The sequence below is a fragment of the Phoxinus phoxinus genome, assembly GCF_949152265.1.
Source record: "Phoxinus phoxinus genome assembly, chromosome: 17".
NCBI lineage: Eukaryota > Metazoa > Chordata > Actinopteri > Cypriniformes > Leuciscidae > Phoxinus > Phoxinus phoxinus.
The window spans coordinates 32,327,052-32,340,018 of NC_136892.1; the positions used below are offsets into that span (position 1 = coordinate 32,327,052).

A 12,967-nucleotide genomic window follows, 5' to 3' on the forward strand; every position below is an offset into this window, starting at 1 on the left:
GCACTGCAAAACATGTTCACGTTGAATTTAATGTAATCTGTAATTATTTGTGATTTACTAGCAATCTCTGAGTTGTTTCAAAGTAAATCCTACACCAATGTTTCAGAGTGTTAACTAATGTTCATAAAAATGAGACCTTATTGTGAAGTGTAACCCACTTCTGTTATGTGTTGAAGATATTTATGGATTTTATCTTACTTTCCATGAGAATGAGTTGTTGGACAGGAAGGGCTCATTTCCCTTAATTGTCACTGTAATAAAGAAACACAGGAAGTTGATTTTGATTCAGATTGAATTGTAGAACGGAACAAGGACAGAATGCATTGTGGGTCGGCATGTTCTAAATGGAGGACCAATCAGACTTACGTTTCTGGCAGCGCTTGAATAAATCTGGCTCGTGAAGCTTCTCAATGGTCTGATTGGGTCCGGTGCCAAACGTGATGATGTATTCTGTTCAGATAAAGTACGGCTGAATGTTAATCAGATATTTGCTCCAGATTGCCAGAGTGGCCCCTCGCTCTCGGGATCAGAGGAAAATGCTCATCTTTGCGTTTCTTCTGGGAACAAAGAAAACGGGATCTTATTAAATGCATTTCTAAATCACTGCTTCAATATATGTAATGGACGATGTACAGACAGTCAGCTATTATCACACACTAGACTCAGACTGTTATATTTACTTGCACAGCTAGATACTAAATAATTGTAATACGTTTTTTATAAAGAAATACTGATTTTGAGTGGAAAAAAATGTTAAGCTTCCACTTAGAAAAGTCATATATAAGCATGTCCAAGTCCAGGGTTTGTACTGTTAACTAAAGCTATTAAAAAATATTTCTGTTAAAAGAAATTAAATTAAATACAAATACAAATATTAGTTTGAAATATTCAACTAAACAAAAACTAGAAATGTTGCTTTGGCTATAAACTGAAAAAAAGTTGAAGTTGAAGTACTAAAATTATTATCTGGAAATAAATACATAAAAACTAACAAACTGAAAAATAAATTGAACCCTAAATAGCAATATTTATATTAAAAAATTAAATTAAAAAAAATACTTAAATGACAAAATCACATAAAAAATTAAAACCAAACTTAACATGAAATTAAAAATAAAATCCAACTCAAATGTGTGAATAAAACCGTGCAAAATGAGTCATATATTAAGATATTATAAACCATTTTCTGTAAAGCTGCTTTGAAACCATGATTATTGTGAAAAGAGCTACACATATATTTAGCTTAATTTAATACTAGTAAACCATTTAGCTAAGATGTATTTATTTATCCGTTTAAGGTTCTCTCTCATTAGACTCTTGGTGTTTCTTATCGATCACTACTTGTTCTTCTGAGTGATGTTTTCCTTCTCTTACTTTAACTGGAGATTTCTAAACTTCTAGATATCTAGTATCAAAACCTTTATGTTCATTTCATATTTTAAAATGAATTTTCTGTCATCATTTACTCACACATGTCGTTCCAAGCCAGAATGTCTTTTTTTACTCTGCAACACAATAGTGGATATTTAAACAAACTTTGGGGTCTAAACAACATTGATTGGAGTCCATTGACTTTCATTGTATGGACAAATAAATGTCAAACAGGATCATTTACATTTTGGGGGGATCTTTCTCCTATGAAAATATCCACTGCCATTTTCACTAATCCACAACAGACACATATATGGAAGCTTGTTTTTCCATAGAATAAAATAAATAGAAAGATAATTTCTATTTTTTTTTCTCACACAATTCAGACTCTTTAATCTTGCAACTGCAATAAGTTTATATTTGACAATTCTGACTTTCTCAAATTGTGAGATAAACTCTATATTGTCGATATTGAGAAAAAAAGATATAACCTTGAAAATGTGACAAAAAAAGGTGACAAACTTGCAATACAACAAAAGTTAGAATTGCAACTTTAATCAAAATAAACTCAAAAGTCAGAAAGAATTGTGAGATAAAAAGTTGCAATTAACTAACCAAATATCTAGCATCATTATTCAAAAATATTTGCTCAATGTTGCTTAACCAATCAGAATCAAGTATTTCAGAAAAAATTCCATTAAAACTTAATAAAACAAATATAAACGTTAATATAAACGTTTCGCCTTTATCAAGGCACCAAAAGGCTGGTGAAAATAAACTTTAAGTGAAAGTGCAGTTACATTCTTCTTTACAAACTATTTTCCCCGAACTTGTACCTCTAAAGGCAAGCGTTTGATTTAAGGTTTCATTCACTCACGCTGCAGGGCGCTGAACTTTAACACTTCGTGCTTGAGGTTTGCTAGTAACACCTAAATTGCAGGTATAGAGCTTAGCATGTGTTCAGTCAATCAGCTTTATAAGATAAAGAATCAGCGTGATAATAAAATATTAGCCATAATCCGTCTGATAGATATTCAACAAAATCATGGTCACAGACTCCCACACTGTTAAAATAATCATCGTAAGCTCTTTAATGAGCTGTAACGAGTGTAGTGTCCTCTCTGCGTGCGTCTGAGATCCCAGAATCCTTTGTAAAATGCCCCCTGCAGACGTCTACCCATCACGCACAACACACTGATACCCCTGTGTGTGCTGGCGTCTGTGTGTGTTGATGGATGCGTTGCCAATTTCCGGTGTCACGTAAACGCTTTGGTGCTCTTTTTTCCCCCCCCTTGCACGCTTTTAAATATTTGGAAGCCTTTAGGGAAGATGCATTATTCATTCAAAATTACATTTCATTTGCGAAAAAAAAAAAAAAGAAAACCTGTAAAGCAAAAATCTTATAAAATCAATTATATTCCTGCCCTCGGACGACGGGTCGGCCACACAGAGAGCCTGGCACCATATCAGAGCCAGATCTTACCTTTCATTTCACATTTAACAGGAAAATAGCAGTTCTAATCAGGGAACGAGTCAATGAAAGTTAGAAGATTAAAGCTGGTGTTGAATGTGCCATCATGTGTGTCTGAAACTTATTCACTGACACATTCAATCACACACTTTGTACTACGCTTTCATTTGTTAACATTAGCGTTTAACTTAACCAACACATTTAGGCTATGTTTACACGGAAACGATCTGAAGAGAAAACGCAAAAGTGGCGTTGCGTTATCACTTTTTATTCTGCGTTTAGACGAGCGTTATGGGGAGAAATCTGCGTGCATATGGTGACGCAAAAGTGTGTGAGATTGGACGTAGTGTGCACTCCAGGCAGCTAGGTGGCGATGTGAAGCACTGAAAGTGAAAGAGACGCTGACACAGTTCTTCATGTTTAATACGGTAAAGCTGCTGCTTTAACCCTCGGTGCTCTTCGCATGTCGCACAAAAATGACAGATTGTTTTTGGGTTTTTTTGTCAATGAAATTAATGCTATTTTAGTTTGATAATGTTTTGTTATTTTCCTGTACTGGCGCATGCCTGTGACGTAAACACGTACGCGACACTTTCACTGTCTAGCAGACTTTTGTGTTTTTACAGTTTTTACCCTTTACCCACATCGAGAACACGATGGTGGAACGTTTTTAAGATTTCCACTCTGGAGGGTGGTTTCACTTTTTTGCGTTTTAAAGCCCCAATAACGCCGTCGCCGTGTAAACAAAAGGCACATCCGATAAAATATTTTTACGTTTTCACCTGTTGAAGATTTTATTATTTAGGAAATAAGTAATTCAGCTATATATTTGTACACCATTATTTCCTCTGTGTGTGTCTTTGGTTTGACTTTTGGGGGGCTTACAGAATGGTCAGAATGCTGATGCAGCAACAGGGCCTAAAAACTTAAAGTCCCCCTGCAGTCAATCATTTTATCCATTAAAACTCATCTTTGATCACCAAAAGTACATATTTAACCGAAACTGCCTTAAAATAGCTTGAATGTAACTCGACACCCTTGCCTCATTTAGTATGCGCGGTTCTATGAATATATGCAAATGAGCCCCGCCTCCACTCACTCACTCAGAGATCCACTTGTTGACGATCACACGTTGATCTGATTGGTTACAAGGTAGTGTGTGACGTCAGAAACACCAGCGATTTCAAACCGTGTTTTTGAGTTCACTGGTCTTTTAAGTAGAAAATACTCAGCAATGCTGTCGACTTATGAATTTACACATGGTTTGTCTTATAACCATATTAAAAACACACACATAGACACATAAACAACATTAAAAGCTTGAGAAATTTACAACGGCAAGCAGGAAACATCCAAAAACAAACCAACGTGACAATTTGGGCTCATAAAAAAACAAATACACGAATATTCATAATGAAGTTTAGTTTAATGAGAAAGACGTTTTTTTTATCTTATCATTAGCCTACGTTTTTGTCACCATTTCTGAACGAGCTTATGATTAGCAAACATACACAAGCTTATTAGGGGTGGTTAATCTGTCTGATTTCCCGATTCGATTCGATTCGATTACGATTATTGAAGTCCCGATTCGATTACAGTCGATTTTCGATTATTAACGATTCTCGATTCTCGATTATTGATTTTCCATTTCACAACAGTAAATTCACTACAGTAAAAATCACAACAATAACAAATTATAACAAACTTCAACATATTCTGAATCTCTATTAACATAAAATACGGATGTCCACGCATCACATGTTACAGCGATCCTACCCGCTTTCTTCAGTGATTCCATGACTTCGGTTTTGGTCTTGTTGTAGAGTGTAGGGATCGCTGTGTCTGTAAAATATCTCCGAGATGGGACGTTGTATCTCGGCTCCAAAGTGTGCAACATAGCGCGAAAGCCCTGGTTCTCAACGACTGGATGCAAATCCTTGGCAATAAAAGTTGCGATTGATTGTGTAATGCGCTTTGCCCTTTCCGAGCCGGGTGGAAGCTTTGACAATATTGTTTCCACGTTTCAGAGTTCCGTCTTTTGCGTTCCGTCAATATTACGTTATTATCGATTTTCAAAAAAAAAAGATTTTTGGCATTTGTGAATCGATTCAGAATCGTCCACGTCCGCATCGTGATGCATCTAAGAATCGATTTTTTTCCCCACCCCTAAAGCTTATACATTATATCTTGAGATTTTCATTTAGTTAAAAATTAAACGCGTGTGTAAACGAGTGCAGAGAAAACTCGGTCTGGAAATTAGCGATATTTGTGTCAAAGAGTTTTAAAAGTGACATAGCATTGAGAAACTGGTCATAGCGATTGTAAAAGTTGAATTTTTTTTTATTATCGTTAAAACCTCATAATTTTACAACTGTTCAAACACACAAGAAAAGCCATTTTAAAGATCGCAGAGAGAAATCAATCAGAAGTGTGTTAAATTCCCAGCGCCGGCGTTTGATTCTCTGTCGAGTCCGTGCTAAACTGTGTGTTTCCCTGTAACGCGAGCCGCGCTTGGATGTGAAAGTTGGAAGGCTGAATTCCTGCAGGTCCGTGGCACAGTGTTGATGTTACTGTTTATCCTATAAAACTTTGATACGACACATATAAATCATTCACTAAGGAAATGATTGCCTCAAACAGAATGCGCCGCCTCTCGCTGCATGCTGAAACATTAATGCTTTTTAAGTCATAAATTATGACATGGCAATTTCTGTGCCGCAGGGGTAGAAGAACTCCTCTTCCACACACACACACACACACACACACACACTACAGCTGGGACGAACGGTCCTGCAAACACACGACAACTATCTTTTTTTATTGTGACCTAAATGTCTCTCCACATGAGAGAATCTCTCACTGAATAACCTTCTAGTTTTCCAGAACAGAAACACGGCTCTTGGTCAAACACATCAGAGAATATTTATTACACTAAAAAAATGCAGATTCATGAGATTTTTGCACACGAGTCAATTTTATAATGTAAAAATCGTTTATGTTGTTTCCAACCTGTATGACTTTTTTATTTTTTTCAGTGAAGCACAAAAAAAAGCTAAAGGAGGATTGTGCAGCTCTAGACTCATAAACCTGACGTTAAAAACTGTCCGTTTCATGCATAAAACTAACATATTATGTTCAATCGGACAGAATCCAGTCATAAAAATAGAATTTAGTGTAACGCGGAATGTCACGGAATTTGGCAAATTAACTAATTAAATCAAATGCAGGGCTGTCCACTTAATCAAGTTGTGATTTGGAAGAGTGTCAGTGAATATTAAACCACGAAAAGACTGCTAATTAGCTGGGTTATTATCGTTAACTAAAACTAAAACATCTGCTAATTGAAATAAAGCTGGAAAAAATTATAATAAAAATAAATAAAATATTATTATTAAAAAAATATTTTAAATTTTTTTAAATAAAATAACTAAAATAAAAATATTAGTTGAAAAGCTTAAACTAAATGAAAATTAGAAATGTTGTATTGGCAATTAAACAAATAAATGTAGCTTAAAACTAACTAAAAGTAAAACATATGTTAATTGAAATAAAGCTGAAATAAAATAAAATATAAATAATGCTTGAAAATCTTAAACTAAATTAAAATTATAAATGTTGTATTGCCAATAATCAAATAAATTTAGCTTAAAACGAACTAAAAGTAAAACATATGTTAATTGAAATAAAGCTTAAATAAAATAAAATATAAATATTAGTTGAAAAGCTTAAACTAAATGAAAATTAGAAATGTTATCTTGGCAATAAACAAATAAATTTAGCTTAAAACGAACTAAAAGTAAAACATATGTTAATTGAAATAAAGCTTAAATAAAATAAAATATAAATATTAGTTGAAAAGCTTAAACTAAACGAAAATTAGAAATGGTATCTTGGCAATAAACAAATACATTTAGGTAAAAACTATAACTAAAATTGAAATGAAAAAAATATATATGTAAAAATTACAAAAGCACAACAAAAAAAACATTGCAACAAAACAAATGAGTGAGAATTTTAAGGCAAACTATAAACTAATTCTACATAATTTGACAAGTGAGAGTCAATTTAAAAAGTTTTAAAGCATGATTGAGTCAGAGAGACGTCTTTTAAGCCCTTCCTGCACCACAGATTGTCAAGTTCCACACTCTTGTCTGTGTGTTTTTTTAGTTCAGGTGTGATGTGTCTTAAGATGCTGTAACATATGTGAAGAGAGCGCACAGAATCCATATGAAAGACACACAAAAGCTCAGCGTCAAAGCGTCTGCCATATGCCAGCGCTGACAGCCTTAATAACACACGCCGCTGATATCCCAGATCTGTGCGTTTCTCTTCATATCCACGGGTTTAAAATTGACATGTTCGGTCCTCTTCCACTTCACTAGACACAACTAGCATTCTCTACGTGAGACCGGGTTCATTCTAGACGTCACAACAACAGATTTAAAAGCAGAACTGACCACACTGAAGAGCAGATGTACAACACACAGCAATGAATCAATGAATGAATACATGACAAATGCACGGACTGAAAGATAAACAGACACCAACCAACCAACGGTCCCCACAAAGAAAACTGCTCAATAAACTAGGGAAGCACGATATATCCGTAACCATGTGACCAAACCCAGTCTGGAGCCGCACGGGTGTATCTGTGGCAATAGCCAACTATACATTGTATGGGTCAAAATTATCCATTTTTCTTTTATGCCAAAAATCATGAGGATATTAAGATCATGTTCCATGAAGATATTTAGTAAATGTCCTACCGTAAATATATAAAACATGTATTTTTGTGAGTGAATGCAGCACAATCGTGAACATAAATGCACAACTTTAAAGGAGATTTTCTCAATGTTTACATTTTTTTGCTCCTCAGATTCCAGATTTTCAATAGTTGTGTCTCGACCAAATATTGTCCTATCATAACAAACCACACATCAATGGAGAGATTATTTATTCAGCGTTCAGATTATGTATAAATCTCATTTTTTTAAATGTACCCATGTGACTGGTGTTCAGGGTCACATATCGCTATACGCCGATATTTGTTTTTAATGTTATCGTTATCGGCCTGATAAGAAAATTATATTAAAGCCGATAAATAATGTATTATCTCCTTCAGCTGAGACTCTTCAGATGCGCACTGTTCATCATGATGGTTTTAAATTGCTTAAAATGTGATTAGAATCACTTCAAAAAAGGAAAATACTGTAAAGTGAACATGTGCAGCGCAAGTCTGTCATATCGGCTACTTAATATTATTATGAGAAAATTATAATTGTGTGCTTGAGACGTGGATTTTAATGGTGAGACTTTTGTTTTTGTAATCAGGCTCTCAAAAACCATATAAAAATTTGGATTTAGATTTATCGGCCAATATATCGGTTATCGGCAAATATAAAGAATTATCGGTACAATCCTACAATAAACATACATGTAATGTCTCAATGATAGAATAAAACTGGAAAAATATCATTTTATTTAGGCTAAATTAGGCTTTTTATTGTGTTTTTTAGGTAGACGATTTTAAGATCTGTCGACAACGGATGAAAAATAGCCTTTTGGCTAATTCTGGTGAATTTGCAGCAATGTTAATTAATGTACACTGTCCCTGTCAAATAAAATAATAAATAACTAAATAAAATAAAATAAAAATGAAACCCACATACAAACTTGTTGATTTAGTAATTTCAAATAAATGTTCTTCCAAATCACTTTTATGACTATATTTGTGGAGACATTTTCATGGACAACAATGTATGATTCATCATCACTCAATATCATCAACTCATAAAATTACAAATGGTTTGTGCTCATCGAATTCTTAAGCCAATCACAAGCTTTCTTCAGTTTTTCCCAGAATACACTGCACTGCACTGCACTTTTAAACATCCCACGAATCAAGAATGGACGTCGAATGAGCAGATCATCTGGTCAAAACATTTCATGTGATCAAAAAAAAACCTTTTTCTTTTAAATAAATATCCTGTGTGTCTCAATATGAAGAGAAACAGAATTTGCGTTACATCAGCACAAAGAAATTTGAGAAAATGTGCAAACATACATGATTAAAAACATGCTGTCAGGCATCTGGCTTTCTGTGAAACTTCTGCTTCACATGATGAGTATGTGTTTGCGAGGTCAGGCTGAGACGTGAGAATGATCACATGACTCTGAAGCGAGATCGGTGTGTGTGTGGTTGAAATGAGCAGTCACCTGTTGAGATGGTGATGAGCACCTGAGACTCGTTCACGATCCACACACCTGACTGACTGACAGCTGGATCTCAGCGGCCTGTAAAGATGCAGCACAACATTAGATCTGATCGACAGAGTCGTCATGAACTGTTCTGAGGATAGTAGGGATGCTCGATATATCGGTATTTATAGGCCAATATATCAGTTATCGGCTTTCAAATATAAAGAATTATCGGAATCGGCCAAAATATCTCGTATAGGTGCATTCCTAGTGGATATTTGTGTGTCCTAAATGACAAATAATACAGGTGTAAAGTCGAAAAATTAAAATATGGTGCAAAAGTTCATTTATTTCAGTAATTCAACTTAAAAGGTGACACTAATATATTATATAGACTCATTACATGCAAAGTGAGATATTTCAAGCCTTTATTTGTTATAATTGTGATGATTATGGCTTACACCTTTTCACAATATTCTAATTTTGAATTTGGGGTTATCATAAGCTGTAAGCCATAATCATCACAATTATAACAAATAAAGGCTTGAAATATCTCACTTTGCATGTAATGAGTCTATATAATATATTAGTGTCACCTTTTAAGTTGAAATAAATCAACTTTTGCACCATATTCTAGTATTTTTTTTACTTTCACCTGTACACTTATACACTATGTAGTGTATGAACCCGCCCCCTTCACTGCGTATTTAAATCTGTGACAGTCGTGTGCATGACGTGTACAACGTCCACACTTCATCATCTGGGTATTAAGTGTACTTTAAGTACTTACAATTAAACTCTAATTACCTAACTCTATGTGTAAAAATACAGACGTAAAGATTAATATTAATAAAATAAAAAACAAAAATAACTCTGATCCCATCTTATGCAGATTTTAAATGAATGTATTTGTATTTATTGTAATATGTTTGAGTGAAGTCTATGTAGGGTTTTAATTTTACATTTGTTTATTCGATTACAGTTAAATAAATAAATACTATGGCTGAAAATTTTAAAACACTGTTTATTTAATTTGTATATTAGGCCTATATCGTAATTTTTTACTATTATTTGTAATTTGCTTCTTTGCTGCAAAGATAAAACAATGAAATAAAGGTTTTTATCTTCGCACACCCCTACTTTGGTCTTAACGTTCTGTCATTTTTTAGTTCTTTTAGATTTTGCTACCTAATAAGGCGAATTTTTAAAAAATAGGCAAATTAGTGCTCAGTGACTTAGGCTATAATAAATCCAATATGAAAATTAATCGTGATAAAATCGTGACCTTCCTGAATTTTTTTAAAAAAAAAACATGATATATTTTTTGCAACCCTAAAATATTAAAACACTGTTTATTTCATTTGTATTTTATATTGTAATTTTTTCCTATTACTATTTGTAATTTGCTTCTTTGCTCTTATATGACAAAGAAAAAACAATGAAATAAAGGTTTTTATAAAGGCACCCCTACTTTGGTCAAAATGATAAAAATTGCATTCTTCCTGATTAAAAAAAATGTGATATGATATTTTTTGCCATATCGCCCAACCCTAAAAAACGCAGTGCATACTGTGCAGTAGTAGCAGAACACACAGGCCTATAACTGGCAGAATCCGCTCCAGTATTGCAGCGCATGCGGGGGCACGCGGGCGCTGGCGGGCGGTCTGATGTCTGGTGGAATGATGCCAGTTGACTCCAGGGCATCGGGGGGGAGGAGGGCTGTGAAAGGAGAGCGAGTCTGTGCCAGGATCAGCCTGTTCTCTGGGCAACAAAAGGCGGCACACATTCAGCTAGTGCCGTGCCAACCGTAGGCCAGCGTCAGTGCCATCGAGGAGGAACTCAAGGGGAGGTGGTGTTTCTGAACAATGTGCCAGGCAGAGAGACGGCAGCCAACCAGAGATCAGTGCCTGACAGAAACATGGACAGACGACAGGAGAGAGAGAGAGAGAGAGATGGAGGGTCATGTCTGCGATGTATTTTTAAGTGATGAATGAATGAAAGACATGTAGAGACTCTCTCCTGACATGGGAAGATGGCGTGTTAAAAGATGATGTCGGTGACCAGTAAAATTACAGGCTCTTATTCTTTTTATTTTATTTTTTACTTAGGCCGATAAGCAACTACTACTTAACTACGCCCTGGCAACCATGCAGAAAACCTTAGTAACTGCATAGCAACGCGGTAAAACAATTCAGAACGCCAACTGCATAGCAATGCCCTGGCAACCGCCCAAAACACAACAATGGTGACTGTAGCAATGCGCTGAAACCCAAACAGAACACCATAGCAACATCCTCTCAGGAGGACATCATAGCAACGGGCGCTAAAACCACTCAGAACACTATAGTAACGGTTTAGAAACGCGATAAAAATCCACTCAAAACAACATATCAACGGTTTATAAAGGCTAAAAAACAACAACACTCAGAACACCATAGTTGAACACACAGCTTAACACCATAGAAACAGTTTGTTAAAACCACTTAGAAGATCATAACAGCTGTTTAGCAACTCAGAACACCATAGCAACGGTTAAATAATGCACATAAATCCACTCGTGGCATTATAGCAACGGGTTGGAATTTGGAAACACATTAACGTTATAACTACTCAGAACACCATGACGGTTTAGAAACGCGATAAAACCCACTATCAACGCTTTAGAAAGGCGATCAGAACACCATAGTTGAAATACAGCAAAACACCACAGGAAGGGTTTCCTAAAAAAAACACTCAGAAGCCCATAACAACACCTTAGCAACGGCACTGTAAAACCAGATTTGGGTGCAGGTAAGGCTAGGCCTACTACATACTTAGCCTGCATTTTCTTCAGAACAAAAATTCAGTTCTCCATACAATTTCACTTGTGTTTAACATGAAATCCACTTATATTTATGTGTATTATAATGTTGAATAATATCTTCTGTATGTAACTTTAAACGTAGAAAACAATGCTTACCTGTAGGCGCTGTTCTGGAAACCGCCACCATTTTGTTTAAATTCAAATAGAAAATCCCGCCTGTTCCAACGGCACTTCAACAATCGCGAGCGCGCAGAATGATAGACCCTTTTCACATTTCACCATTATTTGGGTGAATCATGAGAGAATACATTAAATATATGTATTGTTTTCCCATTTGCTCAAATAGCAAAAGAAAAACTTCCACAATAGTGTTTTCACAACTTTCAAAAATAGGGGGGAAAATAGAGAGAGATTAATCAAATGTCGAATTTATGTCAAACAGTTAACTAGTTTTTTTTATTTTTGTTTTGTAATTTGATAGGTAATATAATACAAAGAATAGTGTTATAAATCTACATACATTTAAAAAATAAATACAATATAAATAAAATTGCAGGATTTACGATGCTCATTAAAACGCGTCATCAGTCTGTGAAAATAATATTTCTGGTTGGTTTAAAAGTCTATTTTTGCTGCTGTTTTTAGGGCGTGCCGTGTAGTTTTTGAGACAGACTGCTTGATTTCACACGACACCTGCTTCATCTGTCAGCTAGTAGTGATCCGAGTTCCTAAAAACCCTTTTAAATGAAAAACATCGCGTCTGATCTTGACTCCAGTGTAATGCGGTTTTGAAACCCGATCGTTCATTTTGTTGACTCTTTATATTTGAACTGCCGTCCTCCTGATCCAGAAAGCAGAAGCACACTGACCGCTAACGCTGAACTGAACCCTCTTTCATACACTTATTATTACATTACTGAACATGTTTCATTGCCTTCCAACATCCTGTTTAACCGAAGCATCTGACCTCGAGTCTGTGAAAGCACTTCAGATCACCAGGCCTGCGAGTTCACTCTCTTTTACACAACTATTGTAGAGCAAAATGGACACATAACACCTCAAACATTTAATATACAGAGAAATTAACCTCATATGGACCCGCGAAGCTTTATGAATATAGAATC

At 35.1% G+C, this 12,967-nt stretch overlaps 1 long non-coding RNA gene across 1 annotated transcript; it reads right to left on the reverse strand.

Annotated features, from left to right (window-relative positions):
- Positions 1-423: 423 nt before the first annotated feature.
- On the reverse strand, positions 424-10,740 carry LOC306984644. Its single transcript, XR_013794587.1, has 3 exons — positions 10,611-10,740; positions 9,059-9,136; positions 424-557 (listed from the first exon to the last, which is right to left on the reverse strand). It is a non-coding gene; the product is annotated as an uncharacterized lncRNA (long non-coding RNA).
- Positions 10,741-12,967: the final 2,227 nt, after the last annotated feature.